Source organism: Lytechinus pictus, chromosome 11 (genome assembly GCF_037042905.1).
Source record: "Lytechinus pictus isolate F3 Inbred chromosome 11, Lp3.0, whole genome shotgun sequence".
Taxonomy (NCBI): Eukaryota; Metazoa; Echinodermata; class Echinoidea; order Temnopleuroida; family Toxopneustidae; genus Lytechinus; species Lytechinus pictus.
Genome location: NC_087255.1, coordinates 16,670 through 37,515, shown reverse-complemented (window position 1 = coordinate 37,515; position 20,846 = coordinate 16,670).

Below are 20,846 nucleotides of genomic sequence, written 5' to 3'. Positions count from 1 at the left end.
TCCCCCTATTGTTTTAACGCATGCACTGGTCCTATTTATAATGTCTTTTGGCATAAAGTTAATTTATTTAGTTTTGATGTTATCTTGACGTTCTTTCTTTTTGTTTTTATGTATTTGTGGAACTTGTTTGGTTTGTTTCATTTTACCCATTTTTTTTTTCTCCTTGTATGTTATGTGCTTTATGCCATTTTATATTAATACTTTTTCATTGTATCTTAAATTGTTGATTTTATAACTTATTCTTTAATTTTACTTAGTTTGATTTTTGGCACATGTTTTCGAAGTAATTTCTTTTATTACTATATTTTTTTGTCTTTTAAATTGTCTTTTGATTTTAATCTAGGTTTTAAGTTTTGTTTTTAATTCATTTAATGTGATTACATTGATATGTCATGAATTTTTTATTGTGCACTTTTTTTAAACTTTATATTAATTGTATTTCATTTATTTTGTAAATCCTTGTATGTCTACAGGGCTCTTTTGTAAAGCAGGCCTTTGGGCTTTGAAAGGACTACCCTGTTTTTAAATAAAACTGAATAAATAAATAAATATACAGTGCGTCCCACAAAAAACGAAAACGAGGTTTAGCGATGATTTATCATAACTTAATTCCAAATACAATACAATATATTTTTATATTCAAGACTTACAAGAAAATACATGCTCAGCTTATTTCTTGGTACTTAAAATATTTTTGTGAACACATGATCATCACCTTTATTTTTACATATACATATTTCCATCTCATATATTCAAGGGCTCATTGAGGGGGGGGGTCTATAAGAGTGGGGAATGCAAAAGATAAGTGAAGTGAGAATAATAAGTGAGATTTTTTTTCTCGGGGGGAGGTGTATAATCGCATGTCTTCCAAACATGTGTAATTGCCGTACTATTTCAAACTATATGATTTTAATTTTTTTCATTTGTTTTAATACAGAACGAAAATACCAACTTTCTTCCACAAGGTGTCATCCTTGTTTTCCTGACATGTGCATGCATGGGTGAGTTGAGATGCTAATGTTTTATTCTCATTAATCAATGATGCTGATGTATATTGATTATATTTGATGATTGTCTATCCATTAAAGGAAACCATGTAGAAGGGCTTCAAAGAAGATGGACTCCCAACTTTATACCTTTAGAAATCATGAAGAAAATGTTCAATCATTGACGGTAAGACATTTATCACTTAAAAAGGTAACCCTATCACCCTCATAGTGACGCCCTAAGTACAAGGTCACGTAAGCCTTATTAAAGTCATTATTCCATAAACAGAAAGTTACTTAAATGTGAGGACATTCGAACACGCATACCACTAGGAATGAATTCAAGGATGTGAATGAAGAAAAGTTATATCACTTTAAAGTTTGATTGGTAGTGGTAGATACAGGGTGATTGGCAAGAGTGATAAATATTGTGAAATACTATCTAAATACCGTGAAAATATCAATGTGAAACACTTTTATTAATTGAGTGCTTATTTCAAAACTGCGTTGATAATGTTAACCCAGTGGCGTACCGTGGGTCACGGCATTGGGGGGGCACCAGCAAAAAATTTGAGTCGCTCAGTGAGCGCGCAAAGCGCGCTCAATTACCAGGTATAGGCCTATTGACCTTATATAGTGACATTTTAAGGACTGTGCCATTAAACGGATATGTAATGTATCTCACTGATCAAATGATGCGAGCGCGAAGCGCGAGCTGAAAATTTTTGAAATTCATACCTAAAAAGGGTCAAAATAAGCTATTAAATAAAAATTTAAAAATACGTATCTGTCTCGCTAAACAAACAATGCGAGCGCGAAGCGCGAGCTGAAATTTTCGTATTTATTGACCCCAAACAGAGACAGTTTAAGTACTTTTTTTAGAAATCAAATAAGAGAATACATATCTCACCATACTCATCTAATTTGAGTGCCAAGCGCTTGCTGATTTTGTTAGAAAACATGAAACACCTTTTGTAGTCATTGTAATCATGATTAAAATACGCATCTCACTAATCAAATATTGCGAGCGCGAAGCGCGAGCTAAAAATTTAGGAAATTCAGACCTGAAGAGAAGCATTTTAAGGCCTGTTTGTAGGAATTTACGGAGACCATACGTATTTCACTAAACAAATGATGCGAGCGCGAAGCGCGAACTGAACATTTTTGATATTTACATTAGAAAAAGAGACATTTTAAGGACCGATTTCAGGAATTCATGAAGAGCAGACATATCTCGTCAATCCACTAATTCGAACGTAAGCACGAACACGATTTTTTTTTATATGCAGACCTTAAAATGGGGCAATCACTTTAAGTAGTCATGAAAAGAAGCATATGTCACTACATAAAACAATAATAACTCGAAGTGCGATGATATATATTTGGTGCATATTGACTTGAAAACAGGACGTTTAGGTACAACATGATTGTACATGTATATCTCGTTAAACAGACAATGCTAGTACCAGGAATAATGAACAAATAGGCCCTGAGCACATTATGTTTCATACAGTTATGAAAAAAAAATTCTTATGTAATATAACACAACATATAATATAATATAACATTATAATGTACAATAAATTCTTCTTTCCCACTACGTTTCTTTCTTCTCCCTCTTTTTCTCCCTTTTCTCCCGTTTTTTTATATATTTTTTTTGGCCAGCCGATTGGGGGGGGGCACGTGCCCCCCCATGCCCCCCCCCCCCCGTAGTTACGCCACTGTGTTAACCCAATTGAAGAAAGAGAATACGATGAATAAGAAAACTCCTACATTATGATCATAATGAAACTCTTGGTTATTATCTGTGGAATATGCTTATTTAATACGGGGTTGGATGATTCAAATGACAGTGATATTGTTTTTCACTGATTTAAATGTTTTCTATTCTAACGTGCAAAAGTAACGCTACTCGAAAACAGTGAATCAACTGAAAATTACAACTTAATCTAATCTAATTGAATTATTCTTAGTCAAGTTATTTACATAATTTGCCTTCACCAGAGCTGATGTACTGATAATGTACTGTGATCAGGAGTGACTTGATTTCGTGTTCATGTTGTTCTTCTAACAATTGAATTTATTTGTCAGCTATTGATATGGAAAAGATGTTACTATTGTTTTTATGAATTCATAAAAAATGTAAGAGAACAACAAAGTAAGAAAATCTTAAAATCCTATAATTGACATAGCCACGATTTGCCAATTGTAAAGCATTTTCTTTTTATACTTTCCACCTCTGAAAGTTCATTTTAGAATCAGGGCCCGTATTCCATAAACGAGATAAGCATGCTTAAGTAGAAAATCTAAGCATTTTGTCTTATTTTCTGTCTAAGACAAAATTCTTAGCCAAAACGCGTATTCCATAAAGAATTGGCTAAGAATTTTGTCTTAGAATTTGGCTAAGAGGTTTTGCGCGACTAAGACAGATATAGGATGAATGGCTAAGTAACTTTTCTTAAAACTGCAGAGTCTGTATTTCATAAATACAACATGGCTAAGAATTTAGCCCTAACTTTAAGACAGTTGTGAGTTGTCTTAATTGTTTTAAGACAACCTGGTTTAAATCCAACAAATCATGGCAATTTTTTTTTTAGAATTAATACCTATATTGCATTTCGAGCTACTTCCTCAGTTTTTAACCGATTTTCATTAAATTTGGTCTTAAGGTAAGGAGGTGTAAGATTTTTTTTTTGCTTTTTCAGAAATTGTGTTGCCATGGTAACAGTATATTATGGCCAAAATTTAAAATTTAAATTACTTCATCAGTTTTCTACCAATTCTCATGAAAGTTGGCTCACACATTGGATTTGAGGAAAAGATGTGCAAGACACAATTTTTGCATGTGTCGGAAATTGTGTTGCCATGGTAACAGTATATTATGGCAAAAATTATGTATAAATCTTGCTATTCCAACTACTTCCTCAGTTTTTAACCAATTCTCATGAAATGTGGCACAAACATTAGTCTTGATGTGAAGATATGCAAAACATATTTTATGCCTATATAAAAAAAAATTGCGTTGCCATGGTAACAGCATATTAAATAACGAAAATTAGGTGAAAAATTTGTGGTTTTAACAAGTTCATAATATTTCTACCACTTCTCATGATGTTTGCCACAGACATAAGTCTTGAGGTAAAGATGTGCAAGACACATTTTCGCATGTGTCGGAAATTGTGTTGCCATGGTAACGGTATATTAGGGCAAAAATTATGTAAAAATCTTGCAGTTCCAACGACTTCTTCAGTTTTTAATCAATTCTCATGAAATGTGGCACAAACGTTAGTCTTGATGTGAAGATGTGCAAAGTATATTTTATGCCTTTATAAAAAATTGCGTTGCCATGGCAACAAATAAAATAACAAAAATTAGATGAAAATCTTGTGATTTGAAATACTTTATCAGTTTTCAACTGGTCAATTCTCCTAAAATGTTGGCGCACACAATAGTTTTGAGTTGAAGATATCTAAGACATACTTTTGCCTGTATCAGAATTCGTGTTGCTATGGTAACATATTATATAACGAAAATAAGGTGAAAATCTTGCAGTTCGAACTCCTTCATCTTTTTTCAACCAATGCTCATGAAATTTGGCACACACAGTAGTCTTGAGTTGAAGATGTGCAAGACTATTTTTGTCTGTATCAGAAATCGTGTTGCCAAGGTAACAACATATTATATAATGAAATTAGGTGAAAATCTTGTGGTTTGAATCCCTTTATTAGTTTTACCAATTCTTATAAAAGTTGGCTCACACATTGATTTTGAGGTGTAGATCTGCAAGACATATATTGTAAAATCGTAAAGAGGGCGCTCTGCAGCAGCCAGGTAGCTAATTCTAATACTTTGATTTTATGATTTGATTTTTGCCTTTTACTCGTCTATTGACTGTTATTTTGTTTCTATCATCGTCTGTGAGTGTTTTTGTCAAACCTGTGATTGAACTGAGCACAAATTAGGACCTTAGCCATGCACAATTATTGGAACTTGAATAGCTTATTTCTCCTGTTTTCCGCACTGCTGTGTTGGCTGTACATAGCAGCGATGTACGTACACTCATCGTCGATTGCACCATCGGTGCTGGGGCCGGACCCCGTGACTTCGCTATCGCATTCCCGCTCCATAAATTCACAGAGAATCGCGTACACCCGAGCCGAACTCTATAGTCTACGGAATCTGAAATCTCATCTCTCACCAGAAACCATTATAACTTGTAAAGAAGGTGGTATTTTAAAGAAACGTGGATGCAGAGGTGGACGGAAAGTTCAACGCAGAATACAAGTACGTGTTACTACTACTAGCCGTCAATGCTTACCTTATAACGTTAGAAGTAAACCTACATACCGGTATCAGAATTTGAGGCAAATCTGCAGATCAGAATCTAACTGTATTCCTTTACCCTCAATCTTACTTTCTAATTTGCGCTCAATGAAAAACAAATTTGAAGATTTACTTGGCACACTATCTGTCAACAAATGTGATATTGCTGTTATTACTGAAACCTGGCTTCAGGACAACATTCCGTCAAGTTCTCTCAGTATACCTGGCTACGACTTGTTCCGTAATGACCGCATTGGCCGTATTGGTGGAGGTGTGGCGGCTTATGTTCGTTCTGACATTCAGACTGAGCGGATTGATAATCTTCATGAAGATGATTTTGAGATTTTATGGTTGAAGCTGATTGTACCACCAAAACGCATCATTTATGTGGCTGCTGTGTATGTCCCCCCCAGCCTGGGCGTGACTTTGAACAACGTATATTAAACAAATTGATTTTCTCTTTTGATCAGCTCAGAGTACAACATCCCATCATTAATTTTATTGTTTTGGGTGATTTTAATGACTTAGATACATCCTCCCTGTGCTGCGACCTATTACTAAAACAAATAGTTACATTGCCGACGAGAGGTGATAACATTCTCGACAAGATCTTTACGGATATAGCTGATTATTACTATGTTCCTGAAGTAATTAATCCAATCTCCAGAAGTGATCACAAAACGGTGATTATGAGAGCTCGAACAATCATACCCAAGAAGTCTTCAATAGAAATTGCCTTCAGACCTTTCCGGGAGTCTAACATCCGTGCTTTTGGTGAGGAGATCACGTCTACTAGCTGGAGTTACCTTCTCGAGCACCCGACCGTCGAAGATATGGCTTCTGATTTCCAGGATTCTCTTTCTCGGATGTTCCATCTACACTTCCCTTTAGTTAATGTCAAACGTAGATCTCGGGATAAGCCTTGGATCACTAAACGCATCTTATCGCTAATTAAGGAAAGGCAGTGTGCTTTCAAATCTAATAGGATGGCACATTATAGGAATCTTCGCAATCGAGTCAAACGTGAGGTACAAGTACAAAAGGATCACTTCTATTCTCAGAAAGTTATGATTTTACGGAAATCCAACCCGAAAAGTTGGCATCAGCAAATTCGTAGCATCACTGGAATGAATAAAAGAGCTACATCCCTTCCTGGTTGTGAAATGCGCCCTATCGATCAAGCTAATCTTATTAATGGCCATTTCGCTCGTATTTGTAGTCAACTACCTCCGCTTGACATCTCTACTCTACAGTCTTTCTTACCTGCATCGCAACCACCCCCTAGAGTGGAAGCATATCAGGTTCATCAAGAATTGCGCAAGCTCAATGCTTCTAAATCCTGTCATCATGATGATGTACCTGTCAGACTCATTACTGAATTTGCCCCGGAATTAGCTGAACCATTGGCTATGATCTTCAATAGTAGTCTGGAGTCTGGCATCTTCCCTGATTGTTGGAAGAACTCTGACATTGTCCCTATTCCCAAGACTTTCCCCTGTAACTCTGTTGATCTGTTAAGACCAATATCTCTTACCCCCACCTTTGCTAAGGTTTTTGAGTCATTCTTAACCAAGTGGTTGTATCAGGATATCAGAAATAAGATAGATAAGCAACAGTTTGGTAACATTAAAGGATCATCAACCTCCCACTATATGATAAGCTTGGTTGATTCAATCCTCAAAGGTACTGATAAACCTGGTCATGTTGCCACTTTATGTACTATTGATTATGCTAAGGCGTTTGACCATATAAATCACAATGTATTAATTGAGAAATTGATTGACCTTGGCATTAATCCCAACATTATTGTATTGCTATGTAGCTATCTAAGTAATAGATCTCAAAGTGTTCGAGTTGGGTCTATTCATAGTAATTTAGCAAGAACTACCTGTGGCGTCCCGCAAGGGACAAAGCTCGGACCCATTCTTTTTTTGATCATGATCAACGACGTTGCTACGTCTACTCCCCTAAGATGGAAATATGTGGATGATTTGAGTGTTACTGAAATCAGATACAAATCACAACCCTCTACCCTACAGGAACATATATCTTTGATTTCCAAATGTTCTTCTGATATGCAAATGACCCCAAAACCAGAGAAATGTAAAATAATGCATATATCCTTTTTAAGGAAACCTACTCCCATGCCGGAGATCAGTATTGGAGATGATGTTCTTCAGTCCATTGAGTCTGTTAAGCTACTTGGTGTCTACCTACAATCCGACATGAAATGGAATATACATGTGGATTATGTCATCAAACAAGCATCAAAACGAATGTATATTCTTTGTGTACTTAAGAGATACAATGTCCCAATAAGTGATTTGGTTGCTATTTATAGCATGTATATTAGGCCACTGGTCGAATATGCCTCACCAGTTTGGTCATCCTCCATAACTGCCCAGCAATCGGATAAGATTGAACGTGTACAAAGGAGGGCCTGTCGTATAATGTTAGGTTATGGTAACTATATTGATTATCTTCATGCCCTTGAGTGTTTGGACATCCCAACCCTTGCTGATAGACGCTTTCAATTACTTACAATGTTTGTCAGGTCTTTTGTACAATCAAGGCATGCACGCATGCTTCCACAGCGTAGAGATGCCTTGCCAAATTTGAGAAATTCTGATCCTCTTTGCCGTATACCTTGCCGTACTTCTAGGTACCAAAATTCATTCCTACCTCAAGCAGTAAAGATAATTAATGATTTGAAGCTTGTTTGATTTCACTTCTAACTTGTATCTTGTGTTGATGAACAGTACTTTTATTTTTCTCTCTCCTCTTTTCTGTCCTCTTTTTTCTATTCTTTTCTGTTCTGTCTTCTGTTATTCTTTCTTTTCACTCTCCTCTCTTGGATTTCTCTGTCCCCTCCTCCTTGCTTCTCCTCCTTTCTCTTTCTTCTCTCCCCTCCTCTTCCACTCTCTCCCTTTTCCTCCCTCTCTTTCCTTTTCCTTTTTTTTTCTTTCTCTTTTTCCTCTCTTCCCTTCTTTTCTCTCTCCTCTCTTGGAATTCTCTGCTCCTCTTTGCTTCTTCCCCTTTTGTCTTTCCTCTCTCTCCTTTCTCCCCTCCTCTCCTTCATCTTTCTTTTTCCCTCTCTTTCTCCCCTTCCTCTTCTTCCTTTTCTTTCTGCCTTTTCTCTCCTACCTTTTTTTTTTTTTGGGGTACTGTTTCAGGTTTTGAATCTTAGATGGTTTGCAATTTATCTACTCATGTGCAATATCAAAACTGCTTCGACTTCCTTCGGGAGTCTACATGTATTTCCTCAGCTCTACTTTTCCCTTTTTTGTGCTCGTTTCGATGCAACAACTACTTTATTTACTTGTTACCATTGTTAAATGTCTTGTATTGCATAATTAGTTTTTTTTCTGAAGGTTGCCTCCTATTCTCTTTCAAATACCACCTCTTGCTTTCCCTTCTCTTTGTCTTATCACAATTTCTTTCCCTTCTCCCACCTCTTTTCTCTTCTCTCTCTTTCTTCTTAATCTTTCTTTCCTCTTTTTTCTTCCTTGGTGACACTTTGTAGTACTTATGGCCTTTTGTATTTATTTATGATACATTTCTTTTTCATTTGTATGAATTTGTATTGTATTTGATATTTATTTATAATGTTTACATTATATTTTGTTATGATTCTATTTGTATGTAAACACTCACTTATTTCAGTCTTTGACTGCTTGTGATTGTATTTTGATAGTTTTTATTGCAATAAAATCCAATATATATAAAAAGTGTTGCCATGGTAACAGCATATCAGATCAATAAATGTGTAAACAGCATGATGTGTATTGAACTACTTCTTCATTTTATGACATTGGTCATTGGCCTATATGTCCATGAAATGTAGGTTTTGAGCTAAAATAATCTGCAAGACACATTTTCTCATTCATCAAAATATGTGTTTGTATGATAACTACATGTATACGCCAAAAAAAGATTAAGACAATGGTCAATGCTAACTTTTGTTTGGCTACATAGAGAACTACGGTACATGTAGCTGAGGGCTTAGTTCTAGTTTTTTTTTTTTTTTTTTTTTTTTTTTGGGGGGGGGGGCTAGACCTCAAGATTTCGAACTACAGCCCCTAGTTTAGATCTAAGCCTAGATCAAGATCCTTTAGTCCTAGAAATAATTCAATGCTAGATCCCTAGCCTACTTCCTTTCTCAGGCCTAACGTTAGATGAGTAGAACTAGACTAGATCTAGATTACATTTACTATTTTTAGATCTAGAATCTACATTGAGATAGAGTCTACAAGTCTCTAGATCTAGACCTATTACTATGACCCTATGTACACCTAGATTGGTATAGTTCTACTTCTAGATCTAGATAGGGTCTAACTTTTAGTCTAAGTGAGTAAGTCATTTAGTCTAGATCTAGGCCTAGGTTAGAGATTTCTAGATCAAACAGTAGACTAGATCAGCCAGTCCTAACGTTAGGGCCAACGGATAGGCTAGAAATAGAATCTAGAATGAATAGAAGAAAGCACAGGCTAGGCCGCCTAGGCCCTAGATCTAAATTATAATATAAATCTAGGCCCTAGTCTAGACTGAGCTGTTGCCAGTGTTGGTCTAGGTTTAGGCCTGTTTTCTAGTCCTGGAAACCTAGATCTAAACAAGTCCTCAAAATGTATAAAATAAAAACTCCAAACAGATGGATCTAAAGCAGGAGAAGATCTAGATAGATGTCTAGACTACTACTACCACTGGGACTAGATCTAACTTTAGGCATAGTTGGCAAGCAATGCATAGCGATAGATCTAACGTTAGCACTGTTGACAGGAATAACCGTCGTTTCTGGGGATTTATTTAAAAGTTTCTGACATTAACTGTCATATCACATTGGTGAGACTAGGCCAACATAACGTTAGCCTGTTTAGTGAAGCTTTTGATCTAAGACTAAGTCAGATCTATTCTAGACCTACATGTAGATCTAGATAGATCTATCCCTGCCTCAAGGCTAAGCCAGGCTAAGTCCTGCATGTTCTAGGCCTAGAACAATACTAATATAGGCCTATGTAGCTTCAGTCTCAGTTGCTCCACTACGGCACTAGACTAACAAAGTTACGTTTTGCTTCAGCCTTCAGGAAAGTAAAAAGTAAAGACAGTGTTCAATTCTCCTCCAAACAGACGGATATTAGTTGTAGATTTTGGGCCTAGGCTAGATCTAGGCCTAATGTTAGACCCAAGACTAGTCTCAAAAGTTACAAATGTTTTCCCTTAGACCCTAGGTCTACTTCAACTGAAGTAGAATAAAGATGTCGAGAGGAATCTATTCCATTTAGATTTTGACAAACAATTCATGAAAAGTAATGAATGGGACTGATACATAAAAAAACTGTGCAAGTCACTCGGTTTGGGATTGAAATGTTTTGGTAATTAACAAAATATAGATAATCTGAATAAAAAAATCTTACCATATATGGGTAATGAATGCTCTTCTTTTACTACAATAGTTGTAATTAGTTTCAATAAAATCAAAAATTTTAAGAAAAAAAAACTTCAATGACATTTTTGCAATTTTGTTGCAGTCACCCTTGCAGCAGTTTAGAAGGTCATAGAATTTGATTTTGAGACTTTGGCTTAGCCATATCGTCTGACTTGAGACAAATGTCTTAAAGTTGATAAAATATCGTTAGGGAAGATTTCTTAGACAAGCAAAATGCTAAGACAAATTGCTAAGACGTAAGCAAAAAGCTTATCTCGTTTATGGAATACGGGCCCAGTTTATTAAGAAGAAAATAAATTTATTTTTCTTCTCCCGAACAGGAGAATCGTAATACTATAAACTGTAAAATCAATATTATTTATGAAATGTTGTAACGTACAATAAACGATATGCCCCAGAGTTTGGGCCTAATAACGGTGGCATGCCGATGCTATCTAGACCCAATAAAAGATGATGCATCAGCCAAGCTTTATGAACAGAAATGAAATTAGAAGGAGCAGTGGGTGTATCATCAAAAATATCAATACTAAACATTGATTTTTGTTATTTTTCTAACATTTACTAATAAAGTCATTGCTCAATGTTCTCCTATTACTTGTTACTTTTATTTTTTAGTTTGTACTTGATTTTATTGTTTCATATGAGTGCAAAGGGATATACTTACCTATGTGCATTGTGTTATTTAATGTGATTATCATTATCGAGGGAATGTTATTATCATTATTATCAATGTTATTGCTATCATAATTATTGTTATTAATATTATTTTTTGTCATCATTATTTGTTATTATTATTACAGTTATTTTGTATTTAATATTATTAGTATTGTTGTTGTTATTATTAATATCATCATTATTATCAATATTATTGTTATTATTAATCGAGTACCGCCTATTGAGATCCTTGGAATATGAATCCTGACAGTTTTTATTTATGGAGGGCAGGTGAAAACATGGAGACATGTCATATTGTGTCAGCCATTTCGCCTTCAAGGAGCCCATCCGGTTCAAGATGGAAATAATCGTACTTTCATTTTTCGTACAAAAACCCTAAATTACCGATCATTTAAATCTTGTGACAATCTAGCGAACGAAATATACATAATAGCTACATTCAATAAATTGCTGATGTGTGAAATAATAGAAGGGACGACAATTATTGATTAGGTGCCTAACGTGAACGTGAACCGCCGCAAACTGGCGCTATAACAGTCGTAAATACACACACTAGCGTGACTACTTCTTTCTTTTCCTTTCAACCATTCATGAAATATAAGGAGGTACCAAAATATGAATATCATCAACGCCAGCAGAAATTGATTATACGTGTGATGCACAATAAACAGTACAGTAAAAACAAAACTAGTCACAAACTTATTATAGAATATGAACCTATACAATATGCATTTAATTCTAAACAGCTTGTCTTCAAAATGCAATAAAAACATCAAACCAAATTTAAAGTTAAACCCTTACTCATTGGATCGTTGACGAAAAGGAACTATTACAGATGGCAAATTCCGCTTGGGATTGTATAAGTACAACGGTCAACTGAGCTGGCCTCCGAAGAACCGATGTAACTGTGTTTATTCAATCTATGGAGTTAAAAGAAAAAAGGGGGAAAAACATTATCAGTTTCAAGACCATAAATGTATCACTGAATGTTATGTGGTTTACATAACTTCCTAAATTATCATGAACCAAATGCATATTTGACTTTACAGTCTGAATTAAATTGTTTATGAAAGATCTGAAGTCTTTACTTTTACTTTTATGATGTCATGTTTGCATTATTTACTTCACAAATAAATTGAATATTGCTGGTAAAAATAATCCTCTTTGTCTGAACAGGTGTCTTCCTTGTTTAACTTGTTTCAGTTAAAGTTCTAGTCATATTTCTCAATCTGAGAACTCCAAATATCCTACTTGTGACATCATGAGTAAACAAACATCTCAAATATAACAATGGTTAACATTGAATCTCAAATGCCTACCGTAAAATGAGCCAACTGGCATCAATTATTCATAGTAAACAATTACTGAAACAATTAAAAAATGATGCATATTTGTTGCATTTAAAATCTGCCAAAGACAAATCTAAACGTCTGAAAGAAGACTAATATTTGCATTTTTCTATCTGTGCAGTTTGCACTTATAAATACAAAACATTCTAATGCTTGGTGCATAATTTATTCTTTTTCCGAAATAATTCTGTTTTTCCTAAATTTGGGAATCCTTTACTTTTGGTTTAAACAATATATGTTATTAAGAAATCAACTAATTCAAAGAGTGTATTTCTCACAAATTATAAACCTAGATATTGAGCAAGAACACACATGTGTTATCTTCAATATTAATATCGACTCTTGCTTTTAAACTGTAATCTCACTATTTTTACTAAGCATTGGAATTTTGTTTGTTATTCTCATGCATACTCTTCATCTAACACAATGCCTGAAAATGTTCATCGCATTTTCTGTTCAAAAACAAATTACTTCTTGGGCCTATGTCTGTTTATAATTTACAGACTAGTTTAAAACGAATACATTATCTTGCTTCTGTTTATCATTTTACATGTATCATAACCTTTAGTTTCATAAAGGAAATGTGCAGATTCAGAATAGAAAGTGTATCTTATAGCTTTTGGACTTTCGATCTTTTAATCTTTTTTGTCTTTTGCCATTACCGCACTAAAAAGAAAATACAAGCAATGAACCTACCCGCTTGCAATGGGCGCTTTATACATGCGTTAAAACTTTCACTTGACTCGTACACTTTCCGTTCCAATTTTTCACATTTGTACATTACATAAATGGATCCTGTTTATCTCATACTTTACTCACTTTCTTGGCGGAAAGTAACAATAACTCAGAAAGTCTGAAATGGTCTCATTTGCCTGAAAAACTACAGCGAAACAATTAAAAACATGCCAGCTGCAGATGTAGATTACTGCCTAATCTTAACAGCCCAATTTTACGGTCAACGTAAATTTATATGGTATCTTCAAATTCTACCTTCTGAACTAAATCAAAAGAAATGCATATGAAAAAATACATGTTAAACGAAACACTCATTAACATGTAAATCTATGTAATCTTTCTACTCCATCATATCTACAAATTAATGCTGATAACAAAACACAAAATTCAGTCAAACGATCGATACACAAAAATATATCAGTGGGCTGGCGGGCCAACGTACGATCAATTGGGCAAAGCAAATTTTCGGAGTATTTCATTTCATGTCTATTTCAAAAATAAAATATGGATTTTCATGGAATTCTTCATGGATTCATAAATAGCTTACAAATGTGACGAGCATACTTTCTTAGAAAATCTAATCACGATAATCGTCTTCCAAAAGGTGAATTAATGTCTATTTCCGATCTATTATCAACACCTGATTTGCTACAATTTTTAATTGTTTTCAAATTCCATTGATATACAGGAAAATAAATAATTTCTTATAAATATTAGGTACACAAGCGAGCTATCTTCGAATTCCAAATAACATAAGAACACCATGAATCAACGTCATATCGGTGTATCATGACAAAAGATGTAAAGGGTTGCAAATACATCATTGTGTAACAAATTATGTTTTGCGATAAAATCCCGCATAATTAAAATTCCGTGGAAGTAACTTATCTATGATATGAAGCATTAAAAGCTAAAAAATATGTGTACTAAGAATGTTTATGCTGATATTATATTTTGAAATTTATTTAATTGATTCCTTCCAGTTCTTGCAGATAATGACGTATCTTGTTCCATGGCGATCTCCTGTCCTTCAATTAAAGCACAAGGTTCTGATGACGTCATCCAACTGGTGCAGAAGATGGTACCACGCGATCTTTCATTGGCAATCCGTCCAAAGATGAAAGGAATCGATCTAAATATTATATGCTCCATACCAGGTACCACTAGCTCATGAATATATATAGTATACAAATATACCGGGTTTGAGAAAGTATAGTGGAAATATTTTTGTCCGAGGTTGGTTCGGCTATAACTATTTTTCCCGAGGGGCGCGCGCCCCGAGTGAAAATAGTAACATTGCCGGACCAACCGAGGAAAGAAATGCCCGGTATATTTGTTTTATATCCCTTCGATGATTAAAGTTTGAACGAAAAATATTGGTATTCTAGTCTTAATTGGCACATCTCCGTGACCTGGACAAAATCTAGTTCGGATGAGCTCTAAATTAAGCAAAATTGGCTTTCATTCTAAGCTAGCCAGTTCCTGAATAGACTGCGCGCGGATAGGGTTTGGCGGCTGTACTAAAGAGTGAGTGAGATCTTCTAATAAATACCGGTTGTGAAGGATGTAAGAACTAATCTACCTCGGGCGAAGTTCGTGCAGGCTCCACTTCACTACCGCTACACTACGCTCCACCTAACTGAACTGCGAGACCGTGAACTAGTTTGGAAACCGAGTGACAAAGGTGGGATCAACAAGTGGTTTATTGTAAAAATCATAGGAAAAAAAATATAACAAGAAAGAAAAATAGGTTTAATTCTTACTCTTCACCCTTATTTCACTCCGTGTCCATCCTCCGGTTATCCTCAAAATTTGTGATTTTGGGGTAGTATCTAATTCCTCACACGTAGTTATTCACGGCCGATTTCAAGACATTGTAAGTGTGTATCGAGTGGACCTTCCTAATAGCAACACTGATGTGTGTTGCTGCCCTCTACGTTCGTTGCATGCAATGTTTTGAAATCAGCCGTGAATAATACGTGTGAGGAATTAGATACTGGCCCAAAATCACAAAAATCACCAAGACATATATATATGTTTGTCACATGGATATACTCAGCCAGACTTGTGCCATTCAATATCAAACTATCTACAATTTATTACAGTGGAATTTGGTTTTACAATTAGAAATGAAATATTTTCTTCCTGTCGAAATATCAAGAAAAAAAATGTATATAGCTCATAACTATATTACTTGTTTCATCTTCAAATTAATCTTGTTTCGAGTACCCATAATATAGAATTTTTCTCAGCTGAATACAATTTTGATCGTTTGAACACCTTTGACCTTTGATACACTGTTTTGTTTTCCGGTTTCCAATATATCCTTAGTTCATGAAAAAAAAATCGTTTTATTTATCTTTTTTGTGTATCACCACTTGTGTTCATTATGAATGATCCTGTACTTACCCACTCATAATGATAACTAAATCACATTCAGCAATAATATACTCAACAACCTGTATAAAAAAAAACATCCTATACCAAGATAAATAATTTCAATATGAAATTACCTCTGCAAACTCCAGTATGCCATTTTACAAGTAACATCTTAAAGTAATACATGACCTCAACGTCACTTCTGTCTTCTATACTCTTATCTTCCTTATCATTTACATATACATTTGCCATTATCTATTAAATCTCAAAACACCAACATCAACTAAGGATCCTGTATTGATCCATCATCAAGATACAAACAATAGTAAATCAATTGCCAACTTCCAACATCAGTCAAGACAGAAAAAATATATCAATCAGAAGTTTTTGTTATGCGTTGTAAAGGTGTGCAATTAGCAGTGGTAAACCGTGGGTCACGGCATTGGGGGGAGGGGCACCAGCAAAAATGTTGAGTCGCTTAGTTGGAGCGCGAAGCGCTATTAGGCCAGGTTTAATGACCTAATTGCGATATTTTAAGGACTGTGCCATTAAACATATATGTACCTCACTGATCAAATTATTCAAGCGCGAAGCGCAAGCTGAAAATGTTTGATATTCAGACTAAAAAAAAAGGACATTATAAGCAAAATTGTGTAATAGTAATACGTATTTTTCTTACTTAACAATGCGAGCTGAATTTTTTTTTGTTTAACAGGGACATTTCGAGGAGTATTTTGGGGGAAATTCATAAAGAGCATACATATCTCCCGATAGTGATCTAACGCGAGCGCCAAGCTCATGCTTATTTTGTTGGAATTACATCTAAACACATTTTTCAAATTCAGATCTGAAGAGGGACCATCTAAGGCTTTTTTGTAGGAATTCACAAACCAAATGATGCGAGCGCGAAGTGTGGCTAAAAATCTTGGATATTCATACCAGAAAAGGCAACATTTAAAGACTGTTTTTAAGAGTTCATGAAGAGCAGACATATGTCAGTAATCCACTAATGCAGAGCTGCCAACCTTTAAAATAAATAGTAATATTCCAGTGGCTCAAAGTTCATTATGTTGACATAAAAGTTATCATATGAGCCACGTGGTATTATAAATTTCTCTGAAGAGTTAATGTAAAAAACAGTTGTAAGAAATGAATCCTCTTTTTTTTAAGGCTCAGATTAGGAATCCTCTCTAGTGCTCCCTCTTTTCATAACGCATAAACCCATGATCAATCCAAGATGAAACAAACACAAGATAGTGTCAGTATTTAAGCATGTGATAATGGACATTTAGAGCGATTTAAACAAAGATACACGACCATGCCAATAAATACCACCTTCAGATGAGTTTGCCACTGTCCAGTGTAATACAGTACAGTTTTAAAGGTTAACATACCTATTTTCCCTCAAAAGTGTAATCATTAAGGTCAAAAGCAGAATTGCATGATTTGACATAAAAATCCGAATAATTATGACTTTTTCTTAATAGTTTGCAGCTCTGCTTATGGGAACGTAAGCACCAGATGGGAAATGTTTTAAGTTCAGAACTGACACAGGGGCAATCACTTTAAGTAGTTATGAAAAAAGAAGCACATGCCACTATATAAAACAACAACTCGAAATGCGAGGAAATATAGGCCTATCTGGTGTATATTAACTTGAAAACGGGATGTTTTAATTTAACAGGAGTATGCATATTTTTAAACAGACAATGTGAGCACCAGGAATGTCGAGCACATAGGCCCTAAGCAAATTATGTTTCATGAAATTATGAAAACATATTTATGATATAATATATTACAAAGCAATTTCATTCTCCATTTTTTGCTCCTTTTCCCCTGATTTTTTTTTAGGAGGGGGGGGGAAGGGCCCTCTGTGCCCCCTTCCCCCCCCCCCCCCCCGTAGTTACTCCACTGGCTTTTTCTTTTTCATATTTAACTAGCTATTGAAATGAATTATCCAAATTAACATTAAAATAAACATTGGCTTTTGTTTTTCACCTATTCCGTATTGTGATTAGTCATGCATGAATGATTATATTTTTAGACCTTCGTGTGATTATTAGTAGCGGGCAACTAAGGCTTTAATGTTCATGACTTATTTCATTTTTTTTTCATACGGATGAGGTTTCATTTCATATACAATTCGAAGCATTCTAAAAAGGCACTAGAAATGCCAGCCATGCCCTGTAGAATTATCGCGAAGATTTTAACATACATGTACATAATGTGTTTGCACATTGACTCGGCTGGGGGGTTCGACAGGCACGCGAGCCGTGTTCCGGGCAGCGCGTTTCCGTTTTACACCCTGGCTAAGGCAATCTCCGCAAAAAATAGCTACAAAGCGACTAGTGAAGAGTCTACGTCTGTTAAGGTCTTAAAAGCGACTCGGGCTTAACGTGTAACTCGCCGGGTAAGTTCGCGAAAAAGTGTTCTATTGCAAATATAATGTACGCGCGCGCACTGAATGGGTGGTTTGTGCGAGAAAATCAATTCAGTACCGTACACAGTACCATCAATTTTCCATAAAATACGTGAGTATTATTGAAAGAATCGTACTATATCAGTTATGTAATGTTAGGGAGTAATTATATAACTGCGGGCGTGAATTTATACAATCTAATACACTTCATTCGATATTTGTATGTAATAACATCGCCAATAAATATTGCGGTGATTGCTTTGAATACTCTTGCCTTGGCTGCTCTATCTGTCTCTAGCGGTGTGACGCTGACAGTGCATGCGGAGAGTTCCGGCGAATGACTAACCTGAATTTCGTTTAGGTTTATACGGTTTCCAAATAGGCGGAACGGGTCATATCGCCATGGATTAACTGTGTTACGGTGTTTGGGTTGCAAGTTCTATCCTCGACATTGTTTAATACATGCATGCTGACTGTCAAGTTGACTCACTTCTGTTATTCGAGAATAGATCTTCTTATAGCAGTGTAATTAATTGACTGGCTGTGTACCTCTGGCTCTAGACCAAAAGTTTTGGTCTCTGTAGACTGTACTGTAAATTGTAACTTATATTGGTTGTTCCGCTGAACTCCGTTGTGGCTCCACTCACCAAATACAGAGACTGAAGTTCTAATTCAATCTGTACATGGACTCAATGCCATTGAGTCCATGTACAGATTGAATTAGACAATGGCCATATGTTTATTTATTAAGGGAGCTTGTCAAAAGTCCATGCACCGTTCTATACCATCTTTACTGCATCCGGGTTTTCGCTTCGGCTTTCCTGCCCAACGTTCCCTTCTCTTCAAAGGAACGGCCGCCATCAAAGGCCCATTGATGCCACCGTTCTTTTGTTCGTCTTTCCTGCAAGTCTTAATTTCTGTCGAAAAACCGGAGAATCTATTCTAAATAGCTCCCTCTACGACCAAAACAAAGGCGTGCCTTCATATTTATTGTCGGATCGGAGAGTTCGGGTCACTGTTCTGAACTATGGTTGGCATCTATAATGGAAGTTCGGGTGCATTCATAAAGCCACAGTAGCTTAATCAAAAATCACGCACGTGTCATAAATCGTTACTGATCTTTCGAATTTGCTGCAATAACCATGAAAACCTCCTTTTTCGCATTGGAAGAGGGTCAATTTATGATGTTTTAGGTGGGAAAATAAGATTCCACACATTTTCGTTTGGTAGGCCCAAGCCATTCGTACAATTCACGTCAACTTGGAATATTTATTATTACTCGCATCTGAAACAAGTGTCGGGAGCCCCCCCCCCCAAAAAAAAAATAAATAAAATAAAATAAAGAGAAGGAAATGGAAAGATGAAATGAATATGACCGGAACAGCTTGGCACTATAAGGCATAGATAGATCAAAGATTTATTAGAAACTGTTAAAAATAGTTTGTTCAATTTTTGGACGGGCAACCATTTCCCCAGGATAACATAATTATAGTCTCTTAATTTTCTTTATCTCCTTGTTTTAAAGAAGCGGGACCAAAAGAGAAGATGAAACGAGGAAGAAGAAAACTAAGGATAGGGAGAGAAAAGGAAGGGGAAACAGAGAGAAAATAAGAAAAAAACATTGGGATGGAGGAAGAGGAAGGGTGAAAAAATATGGAGGAAAAACAGTTGAAAGAGAAAAAAAAAATGGAAATTTGAGAGGGGAAGAAATTTAGGATCGAATCAACGGGAGAGGGGGGACAAATTGGAATATGGAAATGGATAGAGACAGAAAATAAGGGGAAAGAAGAAGAGAGATCTGGTGGACGATGGGGGGAGAAATAAAGGGGAAAAAGGGAAAGAGTGAAAGGGGAACAGAGGGGAAGACATGCAGTGGCGGAGGCTGGATCCGCCCCTGATTTAGATTTACATTTTATTCACCCCATCGATCCCCTCTCGGGGTATGAGAGTACATATAAACAACTTATAACAGACTAAAGTATGTAACTTCATTTAATTGGTTTAACGTATTAAACGTAATGTTCGGAATTGAAGATGAATACCAAATGTGGTAACGATCTGAAAATTAGTTCGATCAAAATCCAATGAAATTTACCAACGGAGTGTTTGTTTGTATAAATGAAAAATATTTGCCAAATAGCCCTGTGAAAGAAATTCGTGCTGAGAAATGAGCGATATAAGCACGGAATTCCATCAAGTGTCAGGTATTTTTCGAGGCAATATTATAATACACTGTCCCACGTATGCTTTTCTGTTTTAGTCATCATCAGAATTATCGATATTGAGCGGCGATTTCATTATTCTACAAAAATAAGTGTATATTAATGTACTAGATCTAGATTTATGATTAATATTTCGTATCGAAATCGTCATGTAATCATATTTGAAATTGCGTCTGATACTTTGTGCTGTACATGGTTTATGACCTCTCATAATTATCGATATCGTCATCACCGCTGTTACAATCGCAATCATCTTCATTTCTCTATTATAAGTATTATCTTCATAAACATTTCTATTATTTCATTATAATTTTA